Here is a 20592-nt window from a genome sequence, read left to right as displayed (position 1 = left end):
ATGGCCAGGGGTGGGGTCCACCAGGCACTGACCGCAAACAGAGTTTCCGACACTTATGTAATTATGACAATAACCTTAGTTGATTTACTTAACCCAAGAATTTTGACGGAAAATTTAATAAAAAAGTAAATTTTATTAAGAGAAGTGGGTTACAATAACGGAATAAATTTCGGGTTGTCACGTTTTTATACTCCTCTCATATCTCAAATCAACCGTCATTTGCTACTTACGGAAACTAAAAACGTTACATAAATGAATGTATTTTCTAATGTAATAATTAAAATTATCTAGATAAGTAACAAAATGTCTATCTTACTCAACAAAACATACATTGTCATAAGGATCATCAAATGTGTTTTTCCTTGTGCATGGGTGAAGTAAGAAATAAAACTCATAACAGATTGATCATTACCAATAATCAACCCCCATGCTCTGTACATTTGTTTACAAAGTTATTTATGTTTTGTACACAATGTATTTGGAACAATATACATTCGTCGAAGTATTTATTATAACATCTTACTTTCAAGTACATTGTTATTTTTCCATATTTTAATTTTTTTTTTGTAGTCTATAAATTAGTCCGGTTGATTGATGAAAAAACAAATGACATATTATATTTTATTTTATAGCATCAACTTGAGGTTAATGTTTGGCTAATTTGACTACCAGAACAATTAAAACGAACATCTTCGGAACATTCTAATATAATGTAGTTTTTTGGATGATATTTCTATTTTACTATTAATGAATAATGATATTCTATTGGGATTTCCTCGTTGAAAAGTAAAATGTTTAATGTTTATGGAGCGCCCTATTAAAACATTTGACTTGAAAAAATGTTTGATAGTCATTAACCTGCCGAATAAATTCATAATTTCATCCAAACTTTCAAACATTTTGTCCAATTGATTATTTGATGTTTGATAGTCATTAACCCACCAAAAATATTCACAATTTCAGTCAAACGTTCAAACCACTAATCACAATATACATAATCCAATAATTTTTGTTTGAAGTCATTAATGCACTTGAAGTCTTAATGCATTTGAAAAGTAAGAACATAGAAGTATACAAAGATATAGTTGAAATCCGAGTAATTAGAGTTGGTAAAATTTCATCATTGTTTGTGAGAATGCATTAAATAATAGATTCTAGGGACTCAAGGACATTGTTTCTTGATTGATGTTTGGTATTCCTTATGTGACTTGAAAGACTTTTAACGACTGGAAAAAAAAAAAAGCAAAGAAAGGGGAGATTTTGAGTTGTTTCTTATTTTATTTCTCAATCTTGTATTAAATAAAAATTAACCATTGGCCAACAGACAAATGAGGTGTTGTCAAGAGAAAAAGTGATTTATTTTTTACCAATCGTATTCTATTCTAATCTCATTAATGAAATATATAAAATAACTAACATAAATATTTATACTTGTTAGGAAAATTTTAAAATAATCTTCTGACCAAAAACAAAATAAAAAAAGTGGGATACACATAAAATAGCAATATACTTTCACTTGGTTTAAACATGTGGAAACCACAGTTAACAAAAGCACTATCCAACAACACAAGGGTGCTTCATTTTCATCTCTCCTAGCACTTGCAACTCTTCTTTAAAACCTTATTTTTATTTATTGGGGCCTAAAATGTGCAACCGTGACCCAACTACATCAAGAGGACCTCCCGTATTTCTTGCTCAGTCAGTCTATTTCCTCTCATATTTTGTTTACATCAGAATCATTCCAGTGTGTTCAAAGTCTCCAAAATTACAATAAAAATACACATTAATTATTAAGGCATCAACAAGTATAGGAATGATTTGTCTTAAAAAAAAGATTGAAATTTTAATAATAAAACCTACAAAATCAGATGCAATATTGAATGCTATTCAGAACTTTAAGGTCCTTTATCTAAGTGTTCATAAAAATCACTATTCATTAAGTTATATTATCTAAAAACAACTTAAATACATTAAGGGTGATGGATTTAGGTAATCCAAAAATATTCAAACCTTAAAGTTTGCTTGCAACCTAAATACAATCTACTTTTTCTCTATTGAACGTATAACTAAGAACATCAAAAAGAAACCTGAAAACCCTAGGGTATTTTCGAAATTAACGTTAGAGGTTTTAGAATTACATACCTATTAGTAGATATACAAAAAAACAAGAATTCTTCTTTGTTGATCTTTTGGAAGCAAACACCACAAGTTTTGTGCCTCTAATACAATCACACCCATGCTAGCAAGAGAGCGAATTAGGAGAGAGGAGATGGATTGTTGTCCATGGCTTGTGGAGGGAAGGTCTGGATGAAATCAAGTGCAAGAGGACCCCTTATATAGTTGAAAAAACTTGGTGCCAAAGATAGAGTTCAAGTGATAAGCCTTAGATTTCCTTGCTTGGTGACCAAGCAGCCCACTCCCCTTGTCCAAGGGGCCTTGGACGAAATCTCTAAGGGTTTCCCGGTAGATCTTTGTCCACCTCATTCCATGAGCTTTTAGAGCCTTCCTTAAATAACAAAACAGACTGTATACTTTTAATTAATCCAATTAATCCTAAAATTAAATCCAACAAATTTCTGATTAATTATTAATTAAATTATATGAGTTCTAATTAATATATTATTTTCATAACACAGTAATAAACCATTTATTTGATTTATTATTCATATAATAAATTAATAATGATAATGTCTAATTCCCAGGTTTGAGGACAATCCAAAAGGACTGTTCCATTATCAATTCAAGTATATATCAATTTTAGTTATGGACTTAGACACGTAATCCAACAGTCACCCACTTGGATAAATCTATAACTCTAATTATCAGTGTAATTTCAGAATCGATCAGCAAATTGTAGCGTCCAAAAGCCGTTTGTCGAACTCTATCGATCAGCAAATTGTAGCGTCCAAAATCCGTTTCTCGAACTCTGACCTGGTCAGTTACGTGTCCTAAGATAAGTGATCGTATAATCGTTCGTTCTAAAACATATCATAGGAACATGAGACATGCAATAGAATGAATATCATTTTCCATTACATTGTCTCCTAATTTCTGATTTGTGATGATATAGGACTTCAAATCGAACACATCAATTTAGTCCTGGCTGGGCCCAACACTATAAGTCAACACCAAATCACTGAAGAGCCCAAATATATGGCTTTTCCCATTAGCGTAAAAGGAACAAATAAACTTTGACTCATATGCTCGCAGTTTTTACTCATCAAATCATGCGTGACAATACATTTTATAGCATCAAATTACTGATGCGTTTACACATTACCAATGTACAACCGACTTGTAATATACAACTCATATATCTTCGTTTCAAGATCATAATATATTATTATCTCAGAATTACCCGTGATAAAATCCATGAAGTAATTCTCTAAGCTTCGGTTTATCTGATACTTAAATCTTCATTTCTTAGCACTCTTGAATATTGCAACAATTCTATTTCTATGTCTAATGCCCTTAGAAAATCTACAATTTAATTATTGAGAGTCTTCATTCACTACTTACTTCCTAAAGTATGGGCGACTATGGAGCTTTGAATAATCGAATTATTTAGGAAGTAAAACATGCTAAGTGAAACACAATAATAAACTAATTAACAATTGTCTCTTTCTGGTTCATCCTTTATGAACATATCAACTGCACACTATTTCAAAGATGATCATTTCACAATTCCAAATTCTTATCACTGTCTAAAAAATGCATTGGAATTCCAACCTTACATACCGAGGGTTCGAAGTCCTAAAGATCGAGCCAAGTATATTATAGAATGTCCCATTATAACTTTGTTACTAGAAACAATACCATGATAATGAAGATTAATTTTCAAGGAACACTCCTTGAACACTTCCCTTGCGGTAACATCCTGAAATTTCCAGGTATCATATTTGACAATTTCATGTTCCTTAGCTGATCAACTCGACGAGTTGGATGCCCAAATCGACGAGTGGAGTCGTTTTGGTCGGGTGGGTTTAGTGACCAACTCGACGAGTTGGAGTTGTTCCGAGAAACCCTAATTTTCTGGGTTTGTGACCTATTTAAAAGGCCTTAAGCCCTCATTTCCGCATCCCTTATCTCCAGAGAGCCCTGTGTGAAACCCTAGATCGGTTCCATCCATTGTGAGAGAGAGAAAAAAACTATTTTGGGTGTTCTTGTGCAACTTTGGAAGAAGATTTGGAGAGCATCTTGACTTTGTCTAGGGAGGGATGTTTGGATCCAAAGATTCTCCAGTGGTTAGCTTCTGTTGGTGGTAAAAGACGCTAACTTGATCATTCTTTGTGTAGATCAGAAAAGCAAACTGAATGATTCCAAACATGAATTTTCTCTAGAATCCTTCAAATTTTCTTTCCATTTCAGCTTAATGGCCATGTGGTTGCCTTTTATGATTGCCTTTTATACTCTAAAAATAGCATCTCTGAGATTCATATTCACAGTAACCGAACTAGGTTTAAGACATATCATTACGGTTAATTTTTGGCTTAGTTAATAGGTTTTAGCATCGCCACAACGTGGTAAAAGTATTGTCACATCATGGTAACTGGAATCCTTAATGTACACGACAACATAGACCTAAACAGGCTTTTTTTGCAATCTTTTGATCCACCACATCATCGTAATGCCTTAGCCACGACATGGGAATTTGATTTTGTATTTTGGCATGAACATGAAAATCAATTGAAATTTTGTCTTGTTTTCAAAGCATATTGAAATTCCTTAATAGGAGTTACGAGTCATTAAATATAGCCAAAACATGTAAGAGAGGTCTATCAGCCCAATAATAATTTAGCAAGTATTGGTTGTCTGGTTTTGCCAACTTCTCTTCCCTTTCAGCTCCATTCTCCTCATTTTGCATCCCAATTCCGATTTTAACTATCGTTTAACATTTCAAAGCATATTAAGTATCATATATCTTAAAATATAACATTTTTATTCAAATATATTAAAATAACGACCTAAAATATATACTGAAATACGACCTATTCATTAGTCGACAATCTTTTCTCTATCAGAATGCTCCCAAGTTTGATACACCATAAGAGAATGTTCAACTTGATAGGAACCCAATTAGCCCGCCTATTCTCCACCCTTAACCCCAACACATGACAATCCATATGGAGCACTACTATAGGACACCAACAACTTATTTGACACATCAAGCAATGTAGGGACATAATTTCAAGTTAAATATTGTTAGTTTGTTACAATAGTACATATCACAATATTTCCCAAGACTTGTTACATCAACTCGTTTTCACGATATTTTGAGACGATTTATATGTATTATCCATTTTCTTATGTCATTTATGTCAAACAAACATAATTCTACATGTAATATGTGATATTTCTCAACCTATTAGTTATCAACCATCAATCACAAGATATGTTCAAAAAACTAAATAATTGTTGAATCACCATCACAATGGGAAAAAATTAACATTACGAGTTTGAATTAAATGGTATTTAGATGGTCATTTCTTTAAAGGTTTGTCCTAAATTTTTATGTGTGTTAATAGCATGCCAAATAAGTACTTTTTTTTTATAAAAATCATTTTTAAGGCGCTCCAACTTCATCTATCAACACCTTTTAGTCTTCTTTTTTTTTTCGAATGTTGAATAATATAAATCAATGCTTCAAATAACCATCAAAATGGGTCCATAGCTCAGTGGTAGAGCATTTGACTGCAGATCAAGAGATCACCGGTTCGAACCCGGTTGGTCCCTTTGTTTGAATTTTTTTTATACTTCTCTCGTATCTCAAATCAACCGTCATTTGCTACTTACGGAAACTAAAAACGTTACATAAATGAATGTAGTTTCTAATGTAATAATTAAAATTATCTACATAAGTAACAAAATGTTTTTCTTACTCAACAAAACATAGATTGTTATAAGGATCATGAAATGTGTTTTTCCTTGTGCATGGTTGAAGTAAGAAATAAAACTCATAAGAGAGAGATCATTACCAATAATCAACCTCCATGATCTGTACATTTGTTTACGAAGTTATTTATGCTTTGTACACAATGTATTTGGAACAATGTACATTCGTTGAGGTATTTATTATAACATCTTACTTTCAAGTACATTGTTATTTTTTCGAGATTTTAATTTTTTTTTTGTAGACTATAAATTAGCCCGATTGATTGATGAAAAAACAAACGACATATTATATTTTATTTTAAAGGATCAACATGAGGTTAATGTTTGGCTTATTTGACTAGCATAACAATTAAAACGAACATTTTCGGAACATTCTAATATAATGTATTTTTTTGGATGATATTTCTATTTTACTATTAATGAAAAATGATATTCAATTGGGATTTCCTCTTTGAAAAGTAAAATGTTTAATGTTTATGGAGCGCCCTATTACAACATTTGACTTGAAAAAATGTTTGATAGTCATTAACCCGCCGAATAAATTCATAATTTCAACCAAACTTTCAAACATTTTGTCAAATTCATTATTTGATGTTTGATAGTCATTAACCCACCAAAAATATTCACAATTTCAGCCAAACGTTCAAACCACTAATCACAATATACATACTCCAGTAATTGTTGTTTGAAGTCATTAATGCACTTGAAGTCTTAATGCATTTGAAAAGTAAGAACATAGAAGCATACAAAGATATACTTGAAATCCGAGTAATTAGAGTTGGAAAAATTTCAGCATTGTTTGAGAGAATGCGTTAAATAATAGATTCTAGGGACTCGAGGGCATTGTTTCTTGACTCATGTTTGGTATTCCTTATGTGACTTGAAAGACTTTTAACGACTGAAAAAAAAAAGGGGAGATTTTGAGTCGTTTCTTATTTGATTTCTCAAGTTTGTATTAAATAACAAATAACCATTAGCCAACAGACAAATGAGGTGCTGTCAAGAGAAAAAGTGATTTATTTTTTACCAATCGTATTCTATTCTAATCTCATTAATAAAATATATAAAACAAATAACATAAATATTAATTAGGAAAATTTTAAAATACTCTTCTGACCAAAAAGAATATAAAAAAAAGTGGGATACACATAAAATAGCAATATACTTTCACTAGGTTTAAACATGTGGAAACCGTAGTTAATAAAAGCACTATCCAACAGTACAAGGGTGCTTCTTTTTCTTTATTAGGGCCTAAAATGTGCAACCATGACCCAACTACATCAAGAGGACCTCCTCTATTTCTTGGTCAGTCAGTCTATTTCCTCTCATATTTTGTTTACATCAGAATCATTCCAGTATGTTCAAAGTCTCCAAAATTACAATAATAATGCACATTAATTATTAGGACATCAACAAATATAGTAATAATTTGTTTACAAAAAAAGATTAAAATTTTAATAATAAATCCAATAAAATCAGATGCAATATTTAATGCTAGTCAGAACTTTAAGGTCATTTATCTAAGTGCTCATAACAATCACTTTTCATTAAGTTATATTATCTTAAAATAACTCAAAATACATTAAGGGTGATGGATTTAGGTAAGCAAACAAAACTAAAACCTTAAAGTTTGCATGCAACCTAAATACAATCTATTTTTTCTCTATTGACGTATAACTAAGAACATCAAAAGGAAACCAGGAAAACTTAGGGTATTTTTGAAATTAACAATAGAGGTTTTAGAATTACGTACCTATTAGTAGTTATACAAAAAAACAAGAATTCTTCTTTGCTGATCTTTTGGAGGCAAGCACCACAAGTTTTTTTTTGCCTCTAATAGAATCACACCCATGCTAGCAAGAGAACGAATTAGGAGAGAGGAGATGGATTGTCGTCCATGGCTTGTGGAGGGAAGGCATGAATGAAATCAAGTGCTAGAGGACTCCTTATATATTAGAGAAAACTTGGTGCCAAAGCTAGAGTTCAAGGGATAAGCCTTATATTTCCTTTCTTGGTGACCAAGCAGCCCAATCCCCTTGTCTAAGGGGCCTTGGACGGAATCTCTTAGGGTTTCCCTATAGGTCTTTGTCCACCTCATTCCATGAGGTTCTAGAGCCTTCCTTAAATAATAAAACAGACTTTATACTTTTAATTAATCCAATTAATCCTAAAATTAATTCCAATAAATTTCTTATTAATTATTAATTAAGTTATATGATTTCTAATTAATATATTATTTTCATAACACATTAATAAAGCATTTATTTAATTTATTATTCACATAATAAATTAATCACTCTCTAAAATGATCATGTCCAATTGCTAGGTTTGAGGAAAATCCAAAAGGACTTTTCCATTATCAATTCAAGTATATATCAATTTTAGTTATGGACTTAGACACCTAATCCAATAGTCTCCGACTTGGATAAGTCTGTAACTATAATTAGCAGCATAACTTCTTAATCGATTAGCAAATCGTAGCATCCAAAAGCCGTTTTTCGAACTCTGACCTGGTTAGTTACATGTCCTAAGATAAGTGATCATATAATCCTCCGTTCTACAAGATATCATAGGAACATGAGACATGCAATCGAATGAATATCATTTTCCATTACATTGTCTCCTGATTTATGATTTGTGATGATATAGGACTTCTAATCAAACACATTAATTTAGTCCTGGTTGGTCCCAACACTATAAGTCAACCCAAAGTCACTTAAGTGCCCAAATATAACGTTTTTCCCATTAGCGTAAAAGGAACGAATAAACTTTGACTCAAATGCTCGCATTTTTTACTCATCAAATCATACGTGGCAATACGTTTTATAACATCAACTTACTGATGCTTTTACACATCACCAATGTACAACTGACTTGTAATATACAACTCATATATCTTCGTTTAAAGATCATAATATATTATTATCTCAGAATTACCCATAATAAAATCCATGAAGTAATTCTCTGAGCGTAGTTTTATCCGATACTTAAATCTTCATTTCTTAGCACTCATGAATATTGCAACAATTCTATTGCTATGTCTAATAAAATAAAATGCAATTAAATCAGAGGCAATATTTAATGCTAGTCAGAACTTTAAGGTCATTTATCTAAGTGCTCATAACAATCACTTTTCATTAAGTTATATTATCTTAAAATAACTAAAAATACATTAAGGGTCATGGATTTAGGTAAGCAAACAAAATTAAAACCTTAAAGTTTGCATGCAACCTAAATACAATCTATTTTTTTCTCTATTGAACGTATAACTAAGAACATCAAAAAGAAACCTGGCAAAACTAGGGTATTTTTGAAATTAACATTAGAGGTTTTATGTCACACCCCCAAACCTGAACGGCGGAAACGTTCGGGGGCGGATGACTTCATGTGGTAACGTAACAAATGAATACATAGTAAAGAAAGCAAATACAACCATCATATATATAATTGAAAGTTTACATTTGTCAAAAGTTACATGTTCAAAACCAATTACAATATGATGTCAAAATATGAGATTAAACTGGTGCCGCAGCATCTCTTCTTCAAAAGCATATTACTGAATCCCTGGGACATACAAGTAAATTTGAAAGAGTAGATCAGCATTTAAGCTGGTGAGATTCATAAGTATTAAATGAAAATGTTTGTATGAAATGAAATGTTTTGTCCTTGTTTGTTTGTTTCTAGAAAATCCTATATTTTCTACTAGTATAAAAGTAGCCTTCTCTCAAGACCAATGTTTGTTTCTAAAAATGTATGTAAGTGTAAAATAACCAATATGTTTGAAAACCTCGTAAATCAATGTGTTTTTAATACCCCTTGTGAGTTTTATAACCATACTATTGACTCGGAATGCCTATACACAACGTTCTTCAGGCGTTGGAATGTTATGACGTTTGTCACCCCAAACGGTGGACTGTAGCTAACAGTCAGGGTGCGGGTTGTCAAGCCCGTATAGATCTATACACAAACACCATGCTCCCCTTCCAAGGGATTCTGGTATATAATACAGGACTTGAAATGTGTACTCGAACGTACATGAAGTTAGTGTCTCACAAAACCGTGGTATAAAAACAGATCTACTTGTTAAAATGTTACGTTTGTTCTTGTATACGAAAGTAAACTTCTTGAAATTCATGTTTCTAGTACATAAGAGTTAGAAATTTGTTCGTAAAACTATACCTATTATAGTTTTCTAAAAGTGTGTCTTGTTTGCATAGTAATCCCTAGTAAAATGTTCATTTGTTATGAAAAGTGTAATTTTTGATGTAGAAGACAAGTTTGTAAACAAAACATATATATGGATATTTTCGATGTAGAAGACAAGTTTGTAAACAAAACATATATATGTATATGGTTATATATATATGTATAAATTTTAAAAGATGATTTGGTATGTTTCGTAATTGTTGTTCATATTCTTACGTTTTTATTAGAAACTTTGCATGAAATAATCCTTAAGTTTGATACTAAAGACCTTTTTGTACTTATCACTTTTGTAAAAATGGTAATTAAACATATTTAAATGATTGTGTTTTAACTTCCTTAATGTATAAACATTTCTCAAAAATGTTAGAAGGTGTTAATAAACCTATAAACCACTTTTGACAGTTTTACCCTTTACTGTCCTTGTTTTTAGAAAACTCATAGAAAAATCCTCGTAAGTCAAAAACTGAATCTGTCACCTCTAAGAGTTTATAAAATGAGTCTACTTTGTTCCTAATTTTTATTATGATTTTTAGTGGTCTCAAACTAGTGTGAAAATGAACATCTTCACAGACTGGTCCGAAATCACTTCTGAAATGACAGGCAGTTTTATAAAAATCGCCATAAATTGTAGAAAAATCGTATGAACGCGTGCGAGTAGTCATTAGAAAGGTATAAACTTGAACTATTTGTATATTGTACAGTTTTGAAAGATATTAAGTTTAAGATGGTCAAAACAGTCCGTGAACAGGACTCAACTTTTCTGTAGAAAGCTGTCATTTAAATTTAAGTTATGTTTAGTGTTCTAACTTGTATTCCCCCCCCATAAAACTTGAAGAAAACATGAAAATGTAGGGGTATGAACTCACCTTATGTGAATACTTGAAGAATGGAAGGTTGAAGATGAACTTTTGGTTGTTGGTTTGATGCTCCAAAACAGCCACTCTTTTGGCTATGTTGCTGTCACGAAATTTCACAGCAAAAGAGCAAGAAAAAGGGTAGTTTACTCACTGTTTTGAATCAATACTTTTGAGTATCATAACAAGTAACTTCCAGGGGTATTTGGTGGTAAAAATATCAAGCAAAAGGAAGGTGTAGATGGGTGAAATGGTGGCTGAAACACAAAAGGGACAACAGCCCTTTAGTTCATGGTTTTGATGGCTTTGGAAGGAAGTTCTTGTGCTTGAAAATGAGATGAAGGTTGAGAGTAATTCCCTGGAGTATTGGCTGGTCAAATGAGGGTAAAATGAAGATGAAATTTTGTGATTATGAAGGAGGAAAGAGTGGAAGAGGATAAGGGGACAAAACCTAGATTAGCTTGTGATGGGATGTGAGTTTAAGTGATGTGATCTTGTCTAGCCACTTGCTTGGGTGGTTGTTTAGAGAGAGAGTTAGTTAACTAACTAACTACTAGTTATTTAGTTAGTTAGGAGTTCTAGTTAAGGAGAGGGAATGTCTTAATCTCGAAAAATAGAAGATGGATTAATAAGCATTCTTAGTAAAATGTCTTAAGTGATTAAGCACTTATTAGTTAAGTTGGCACTTATCTTCACCAATTCTCTTATCTTAATTGATTTAGGAATCATAAAACTTACATGAAATCACTTTAATTCATGACCCATAACTAGTCATTCACTAGATAATAATACATATATACAAATACATACATGTATACTTAGTATAAAATAACAATGTAGTTTTTTTGTATTTGAACTTTAATGTTTATGTTTTATTCTTTTTATTCAAAAACACTTAAATACATTTTAATTATACCTTATAATAATTCATTTTATATTTTAATTTATTTAAATATAAAATTTATTGAGCAATGTATAATTTCGTGACATTTAACCGGTTAACCATATCGTTAAACACGTTTTGTCACTTTGGTTCGTATTTTTGTCAAATTTAGATCCTTCACATCTATTAAGCAAACGTTTTACATAGAACCTAACTTACTTATCAACTAGAGACATGTTGATACAAAAATTAAGTTTGTTGCGTTTAAATGATGTTATATGCTAATTTCACAAACCGGTGATGGTTCGTAGTCATACATCATAACGAAATTTATCAATAGTTACTTGTTTTATATTTCACAATAACTTATTTAAATAAAAGAGGTTAAATTCCTTCAACCATTCTTAATAAAATACTCATATTGCTTAATAATCAAAACATAGCATCGCACGGTCGTTCCTATTTTTACCAATTGTTACATTTTAGAATTACGTACCTATTAGTAGTTATACAAAAAAACAAGAATTCTTCTTTGTTGATCTTTTGGAAGCAAGCACCACAAGTTTTTTTTGCCTCTAATAGAATCACACCCATGCTAGCAACAGAACGAATTAGGAGAGAGGAGATGGATTATCGTCCATGGCTTGTAGAGGGAAGGCATGTATGAAATAAAGTGCTAGAGGACTCCTTATATATTACAGAAAACTTGGTGCCAAAGCTAGAGTTCAAGGGATAAGCCTTAGATTTCCTTGCCTGGTGACCAAGCAGCCCAATCCCCTTGTCTAAGGGGCCTTGGACGGAATCTCTTAGGGTTTCCCTATAGGTCTTTGTCCACCTCATTCCATGAGGTTCTAGAGCCTTCCTTAAATAATAAAACAGACTTTATACTTTTAATTAATCCAATTAATCCTAAAATTAATTCCAATAAATTTCTTATTAATTATTAATTAAGTTATATGATTTCTAATTAATATATTATTTTCATAACACATTAATAAAGCATTTATTTAATTTATTATTCACATAATAAATTAATCACTCTCTAAAATGATCATGTCCAATTGCTAGGTTTGAGGAAAATCCAAAAGGACTTTTCCATTATCAATTCAAGTATATATCAATTTTAGTTATGGACTTAGACACCTAATCCAACAGTCTCCGACTTGGATAAGTCTGTAACTATAATTAGCAGCATAACTTCTTAATCGATTAGCAAATCGTAGCATCCAAAAGCCGTTTTTCGAACTCTGACCTGGTCAGTTACGTGTCCTAAGATAAGTGATCATATAATCCTCCGTTCTACAAGATATCATAGGAACATGGGACATGCAATCGAATGAATATCATTTTCCATTACATTTTCTCCTGATTTCTGATTTGTGATGATATAGGACTTCTAATCGAACACAACAATTTAGTGCTAGTTGGGCCCAACAGTATAAGTCAACACCAAATCACTGAGGGGACCAAATATATCGCTTTTCCCATTAGTGTAAAAGAAATGAATAAACTTTGACTCATATCCTCTCATTTTTTACTCATCAAATCATGCATGACAATACGTTTTATAACATCAAGTTACTGATGCGTTTACACATTACCAATGTACAACCGACTTGTAGTATACAACTCATCGTTTCAAGATCATAAGATATTATTATCGAAGAATTACCCGTGATAAAATCCATGAACTAATTCTCTGAGCGTAGGTTTATCTGATACTTAAATCTTCATTTCTTAGCACTCATAAATATTGCAACAATTCTATTGCTATGTCTAATTCCCTTAGATAATCTACAATTTAATTTGTGCCGGTCTTCATCCACTACATACTTCCTAAAGTTTGAGCGACTATGGAGCTTTGAATAATCAAATTATTCAGGAAGTAAAACATGCAAAGTGAAACACAATAATAAACTAATTAACTATGGTCTCTTTCTGGTTCATAATTTATGAACATATCAACTGGACACTATTCCAAAGATCATCAAATGTGTTTTTCCTTGTGCATGGTTGAAGTAATAAATAAAACTCATAACAGACAAATCATTACCAATAATCAACCTCATGATCTATACGTTTTTTTACAAAATTATTTACGTTTTGTACACAATGTATTTGGAACAATGTAAATTCATTGAAGTATTTATTATAACATCTTACTTTCAAGTACGCTGTTATTTTTTCCAATTTTTTTTTGTAGACTATAAATTAGCTCGGCAGATTGATGAGAAAACAAATGACATTATATTTTATTTTATAGCATCAACATCAGGTTAATGTTTGGCTTATTTGACTACCAGAACAATTAAAATGAACATGTTCAGAACATTCTAATATAATGTAGTTTTTTGGATGATATTTCTATTTTACTATTAATGAATAATTATATTCAATTGGGATTTCCTCTTTGAAAACTAAAATGTTTAATGTTTTTGGAACGTCCGATTACAACATTTGACATGAAAAAATGTTTGACAGTCACTAACCCGCCGAGTAAATTCATAATTCAACCAAACTTTTAAACATTTTGCCCAATTGATTATTTGATGTTTGATAGTCATTAACCCACCAAAAATATTCACAATTTCAACCAAACTTTCAAACGACTAATCACAATATCCATAATCCATGCAATAATTGTTGTGTGATATCATTAATGCAGTTGAAGTTTTAATGTATTTCAAAAGTAAGAACATAGAATCACACAAAGATATACTTGAAATCCGAGTAATTGGAGTTGGAAAATTTTCAGCCTTGTTTGTGATAATGCATTAAATAATGCGTAAATTACTGAAATTGTTCCTGTGGTTTGGTCAAAATTGCACGTTTGGTCCCTAACTTTTTTTCTGCACTCGGATCGTCCATGTGGTTTGATTTTGTTGCGTTTTTCGTCCCTATGGTTTGGTAAAAATTGCATGTTTGGTCCCTAACTTTATGTATGTAAGGGACAAAAAATGCAAAAAAAATCAAACCACAGGGACGAAAAACGCAACAAAATCAAACCACAGGGATGATCCGAGTGCAAAAAAAAGTTAGGGACCAAACGTGCAATTTTGACCAATCCACAGGGACGATTTCAGTAATTTGCTCTTAAATAATAGATTCTAGGGACGCGAGGGCATTGTTCCTTGATTCATGTTTGGTATTCCTAGTGTGACTTGAATGACTTTTAACGATTGAAAAAAAAAAGCAAAGAAATCGGAGATTTTGATTCGTTTCTTATTTGATTTTTCAAGCTTGTATTAAATAACAAATAACCATTGGCCAACAGGCAAATAAGGTGCTGTCAAGAGAAAAAGTGATTTATTTTTTACCAACCGTATTCTATTCTAATCTAATTAATTAACTATATAAAATAACTAAGATAAATATTAATACTTGTTAGGAGAATTTTAAAATACTCTTCTGACCAAAATGAAAATAAAAAAAAAGTGGGATACACATAAAATAGGAATATACTTTCAATAGGTTTAAACATGTGGAAACCGCAATTAACAAAAGCACTATCCAAGAGCACAAGGGTGCTTCATTTTCATCTCTTCTATCACTTTCAAATCTGCTTTAAAACCTTCTTTTTCTTTATTAGGGCCTAAAATGTGCTACCATAACCAACTACATCAAGAAGACCTCCCATATTTCTTGGTCAGTCAATTTATTTCCTCTCATATTTTGTTTAAACTAGAATCGTTCCAGTATGTTCAAAGTCTCCAAAATTACAATAAAAATGCACATTAATTATTAGGACATCAACAAATATAGGAATAATTTGTATATAAAAAATATTGAAATTTTAATAATAAATCCTATAAAATCAGATGCAGTTATATTGAAATTTTAATAATAAATCCTATAAAATCAGATGCAGTATTTAATGCTAGTCAGAACTTTAAGGTCCTTTAACTAAGTGTTCATAACAATCACCTTTCATTAAGTTATATTATCTTAAAATAACTGAAATTACATTAAGGGTGATGGATTTAGGTAAGCAAACAAAATTAAAACATTTAAGTTTGCATGCAACCTACATACAATCTATTTTTTCTCTATTGACGTATAACTAAGAGCATAAAAAAACCTAGAAACCGTAGGGTATTTTCGAAATTAACATTAGAGGTTTTACAATTACATACCTATTATTAGTTATACCAAAAAACAAGAATTCTTCTTTGTTGATCTTTTGGAAGAAAGCACCACAAGTTTTGTGCCTCTAATAGAATCGCACTCATGCTAGCAAGAGAACGAATTAGGAGAGAGGAGAGGTATTGTCGTCCATGGCTTATGGAGGGAATGCATGGATGAAATCAAGGGCTAGGGGACTCCTTATATAGTTGAGGAAACTTGGTGCCAAAGCTAGGGTTCAAGGGATAAGCCTTGGATATCCTTCCTTGGTGACCAAGCAACCCAATCCCCTTGTACAAGGGGCCAAAGCTAGGGTTCAAGGGATAAGCCTTGGATATCCACCTCATTCCATGAGGTTCCATAGCCTTCCTTAAATAACAAAACAGACCGTATACTTTTCATTAATCCAATTAATCCTAAAATTAATTCCAATAATTTCTGATTAATTATTAATTAAATAATATGATTTCTAATTAATATATTGTTTTCATAACATATTGATAAAGCATTTATTTAATTTATTATTCACATAATAATATAATCACTCTCTAAAATGATCATGTCCAATTGCTAGGTTTGAGGAAAATCCAAAAGTACTTTTCCATTATAAATTCAAGTATATATCAATTTTAGTTATGGACTTAGACACCTAATCCAACAGTCTCCCACTTGGATAAGTCTATAACTATAATTAGCAGTATAACTTCTTAATCGATTAGCAAATCGTAGCATACAAAAGCCGTTTTTCGAACTCTGACCTGGTCAGTTACGTGTCCTAAGATAAGTGATCATATAATCCTTCATTCTGCAAGATATCAAAGGAACATCAGACATGCAATAGAATGAATATCGTTTTCCATTACATTGTCTCCTGATTTCTGATTTGTGATGATATAGTACTTCTAATCGAACACATCAATTTAGACCTGGTTGGGCCCAACACTATAAGTCGACACCAAATCACTGAGGGGCTCAAATATATCCCTTTTCCCGTTAGCGTAAAAGGAACGAATAAACTTTGACTCATATGCTCATATTTTTTAGTCATCTAATCATGCATGACAATACAATTTATAAAATCAAGTTACTGATGCGTTTACACATTACCAATGTACAACTGACTTGTAATATACAACTCATATATCTTCGTTTCAAGATCATATAATATTATTACCTCAAAATTACCCGTAATAAAATCCATGAAGTAATTCTATGAGCGTAGGTTTATCCAATACTTAAATCTTCATTTCTTAGCACGCATGAATAGTGTAGCAATTCAATTAGTATGTCTAATTCCCTTACAAAATCTACAATTTAATTCTTGATAGTCTTTATTCACTACTTACTTCCTAAATTATGAGCAACTATGGAGCTTTGAATAATCGAATTATTCAGGAAGTAAAACATGCAAAGTGAAACACAATAGTAAACTAATTAACTATGGTCTCAAAACTATTGAATATAAATAAAAACTCTTATCATTTAATCACCAAAATAATTATTACTTTACTCAACTAACCACTTAAATTAATTTTTTTTTCATGCCATGTTATAAACATGCATACTATGTCTCTTTCTTGTTCATCCTTTATGAACAGATCAACTGGACACTATTCCAAAGATGCTCATTTCACAATTTCAAATTCTTTTCACTGTCTAAAACTATATTGGAATTACAACCTTTCATACCGATGGTTCAAAGTCATAAAGACCGAGCCAACTATGTTACATAATGTCCCATTAGAACATTTTTACTAGAAACAATTCCTTGATAATGAAGATTAAATTTCAAGCAACAATCCTTGAACACTTCCCTTGCGGTAACATCCTAAAATTTCCAGGTATCATATTTGAGAAATTCATGTTCCTTAGCAGAGCAACTCGACGAGTTGGATGCCCAACTCGGCGAGTGGAGTCGTTTTGGTCGTGTGGGTTTAGTGGCCAACTCGGCGAGTTGGAGCTGTTTGGAGAAACCCTAATTTTCTAGGTTTATGTCGTATTTAAAAGGCCTTAAGCCCTAATTTCTGCATCCCTAATCTCCAGAGAGCCCTATGAGAAACCCTAGACCGGTTCCGTCCATTGTGTGTGTGTGTGTGAAAGAGAGAGAGAGAGAGAGAGAAAGAGAGACTATTTTACATGTTCTTGTGCAACTTTGGAAGAGAATTTGGAGAGTATCTTGGCTTGGTCCAAGGAGGTACGTTTGGATCCAAAGATTCTCTAGTGGTTAGCTTCTGTTAGAGATAAAAGATGCTAACTTGATCATTCTTTGTGTAGATCAGAAAAGCAAACTGAATGATTCCCAACATGAATTCGCTTTAGAATCCTTCAAGTATTCATTCCATTTCAGCTTAATGGCCCTCTAGTTTCCTTTTAAACTCTCAAAATAGCATCTCTAAGGTTTATATTCATAGAAACCGAACTACGTTTTAGACATATCATTAGGGTTAATTTTTGCTTAGTTAATAGGTTTTAGTGTCGCTACAACGTGGTAAAAGTATTTCCACATCATTGCAACTGGAATCCTTAATTTACACGACAACGTAGACCTAAACTGGCTTTTTTTGCAATTTTTTGATCCACTACATCCTGATAATGCCTTAGCCACGACGTGGGAATTAGAATTTGTATTGTGGCATGAACATGAAAATCAATTGAAATTTTGTCTTGTTTTCAAAGCATCTTGAAATTCCTTAATAGGAGTTACGAGTCATTAAATATAGCCAAAACACAAAAGAGAGGTCTATCAGTCCAATAATAATTTAGCAAGTATTGGTTGTTCGGTTTTGCCAACTTTTCTTCCCTTTCAGCTCCATTCTCCTCATTTTGCATCCTAGTTCCGATTTTAACTATCGTTTAACATTTCAAAGCATATTAAGTATCATATATCTTAAAATATAACATTTTTATTCAAATATATTAAGATAATGACCTAAAATATATACTAAAATATGACCATATCATTAGTCGACAATCTTTCCTCTATCAGAATGCTCCCTAGTTTGATACACCATAAGAGAATGTACAACTTGATAGGAACAATTAACTTGCCTATTCTCCACCCTAACCCGCAACATATGACAATCGATATGAAGCACTCCTATAGGACACCAAAAACTTATCTGACACATCAAGCATTGTTAGTTTGTAACAATAGTACATACCATAATATTTCCCAAGACTTGTTACATCAACTTGTTTTCACTATATTTCGAGACGATTTATATGTATTATCCATTTAGTTATGTCATTTCTGTCAAACAAACATAATTCTACATGTAATATGTGATAATTATCTACTTGTTAGTTATCAATCATCAATCACAAGATATGTTCAACAAACTAAATAATTGTTGAAACACCATCATAATGGGAAAAAATTAACATAACGAGTTTGAATTAAATGGTATTTAGATGGTCATTTCTTTTAAGGTTTGTCCCAAATTTTTATGTAGGTTAATAACATGCCAAATAAGTGATTTTTTATAAAAATAATTTTCCAGGCGCTCCAACTTGATATATGACACCTTTCAGTCTTTTTTTTCGAATGTTGACTAATATAAATCAATGCTTCAAATAACCATCAAAATGGGTCCATAGCTCAGTGGTAGAGCATTTGACTGCAGATCAAGAGGTCACTGGTTCGAACCCGGTTGGGCCCTTTGTTTGAATATTTATTATACTCCTCTCATATCACAAATCAACCGTCATTTGCTGCTTACAGAAACTAAAAACGTTACATAAACCATTTCAGAACTTATATTATCTGGTTAATATAGAAACAGAAACATATTCCTCTAATTTATTGATTCTGAAAATATTATTGATTACAATCATTAAATTACAACCTCTTATGTCACACATTATTATAATTGAAAATAAAGTCTTGAATATTTGTCATTGTTATATGCATCAGTTTGATACCAATAAAAAGTTGACTACGAATTAAACTTAACTTGGTTTACATTAACCCAACACCGCAAAGACTTCTTAATCGGTTAATCCCCATTTAATTTATCTTCATTCTCCCTGATAACACCACATAACTCGTGTTATACCCGTCTGTTGGTTGGTGTGACGGGTTAAAAAAAAGAATCGATTTTATTTTGTCCAAATGAATGTAGTTTCTAATGTACTAGTTAAAATTATTTAAATAAGTAACAAAATGTCTTTCTTACTCAACAAAACATACATTGTCATAAGGATCATTAAATGTATTTTTCCTTGTGCATGGTTGAATTTATAAATAAACTCATAACAGACAAATCATTACCAATAATCAACCACAAGATATGTACGTTTGTTTACCAATAATCACACCCATGCTAGCAAGAGAACGGATTAGGAGAGAGGAGATGGATTGTTGTCCATGGATTGTGGAGGGAAGGTCCGGATTAAATCAAGTAATAGAAAACTCCTTATATAGTTGAAAAAACTTGGTGCCAAAGCTAGAGTTTAAGGGATAAGCCTTAGATTTCCTTGCTTGGTGACCAAGCAACCCAATCCCCTTGTCCAAGGGTCCTTGGACGAAATCTCTTAAGGTTTCCCGGTAGATCTTTGTCCACCTCATTCCATGAGGTTATAGAGCCTTCCTTAAATAACAAAACAGACTATATACTTTTAATTAATCCAATTAAT

At 31.7% G+C, this 20592-nt stretch overlaps 2 non-coding genes across 2 annotated transcripts; both read left to right on the top strand.

The window, feature by feature from the left end:
• Positions 1-5661: 5661 nt before the first annotated feature.
• On the top strand, positions 5662-5733 carry TRNAC-GCA (transfer RNA cysteine (anticodon GCA)). The gene has a single exon. It is a non-coding gene; the product is annotated as a tRNA-Cys (tRNA).
• A 13811-nt stretch (positions 5734-19544) lies between these two features.
• Positions 19545-19616, top strand: TRNAC-GCA (transfer RNA cysteine (anticodon GCA)). The gene has a single exon. It is a non-coding gene; the product is annotated as a tRNA-Cys (tRNA).
• Positions 19617-20592: the final 976 nt, after the last annotated feature.

This window comes from Lactuca serriola, chromosome 7, assembly GCF_051521515.1.
Source record: "Lactuca serriola cultivar US96UC23 chromosome 7, Lser_US96UC23_V15, whole genome shotgun sequence".
NCBI classification, from domain to species: domain Eukaryota; kingdom Viridiplantae; phylum Streptophyta; class Magnoliopsida; order Asterales; family Asteraceae; genus Lactuca; species Lactuca serriola.
This window is presented reverse-complemented; position numbering and strand designations above follow the sequence as displayed.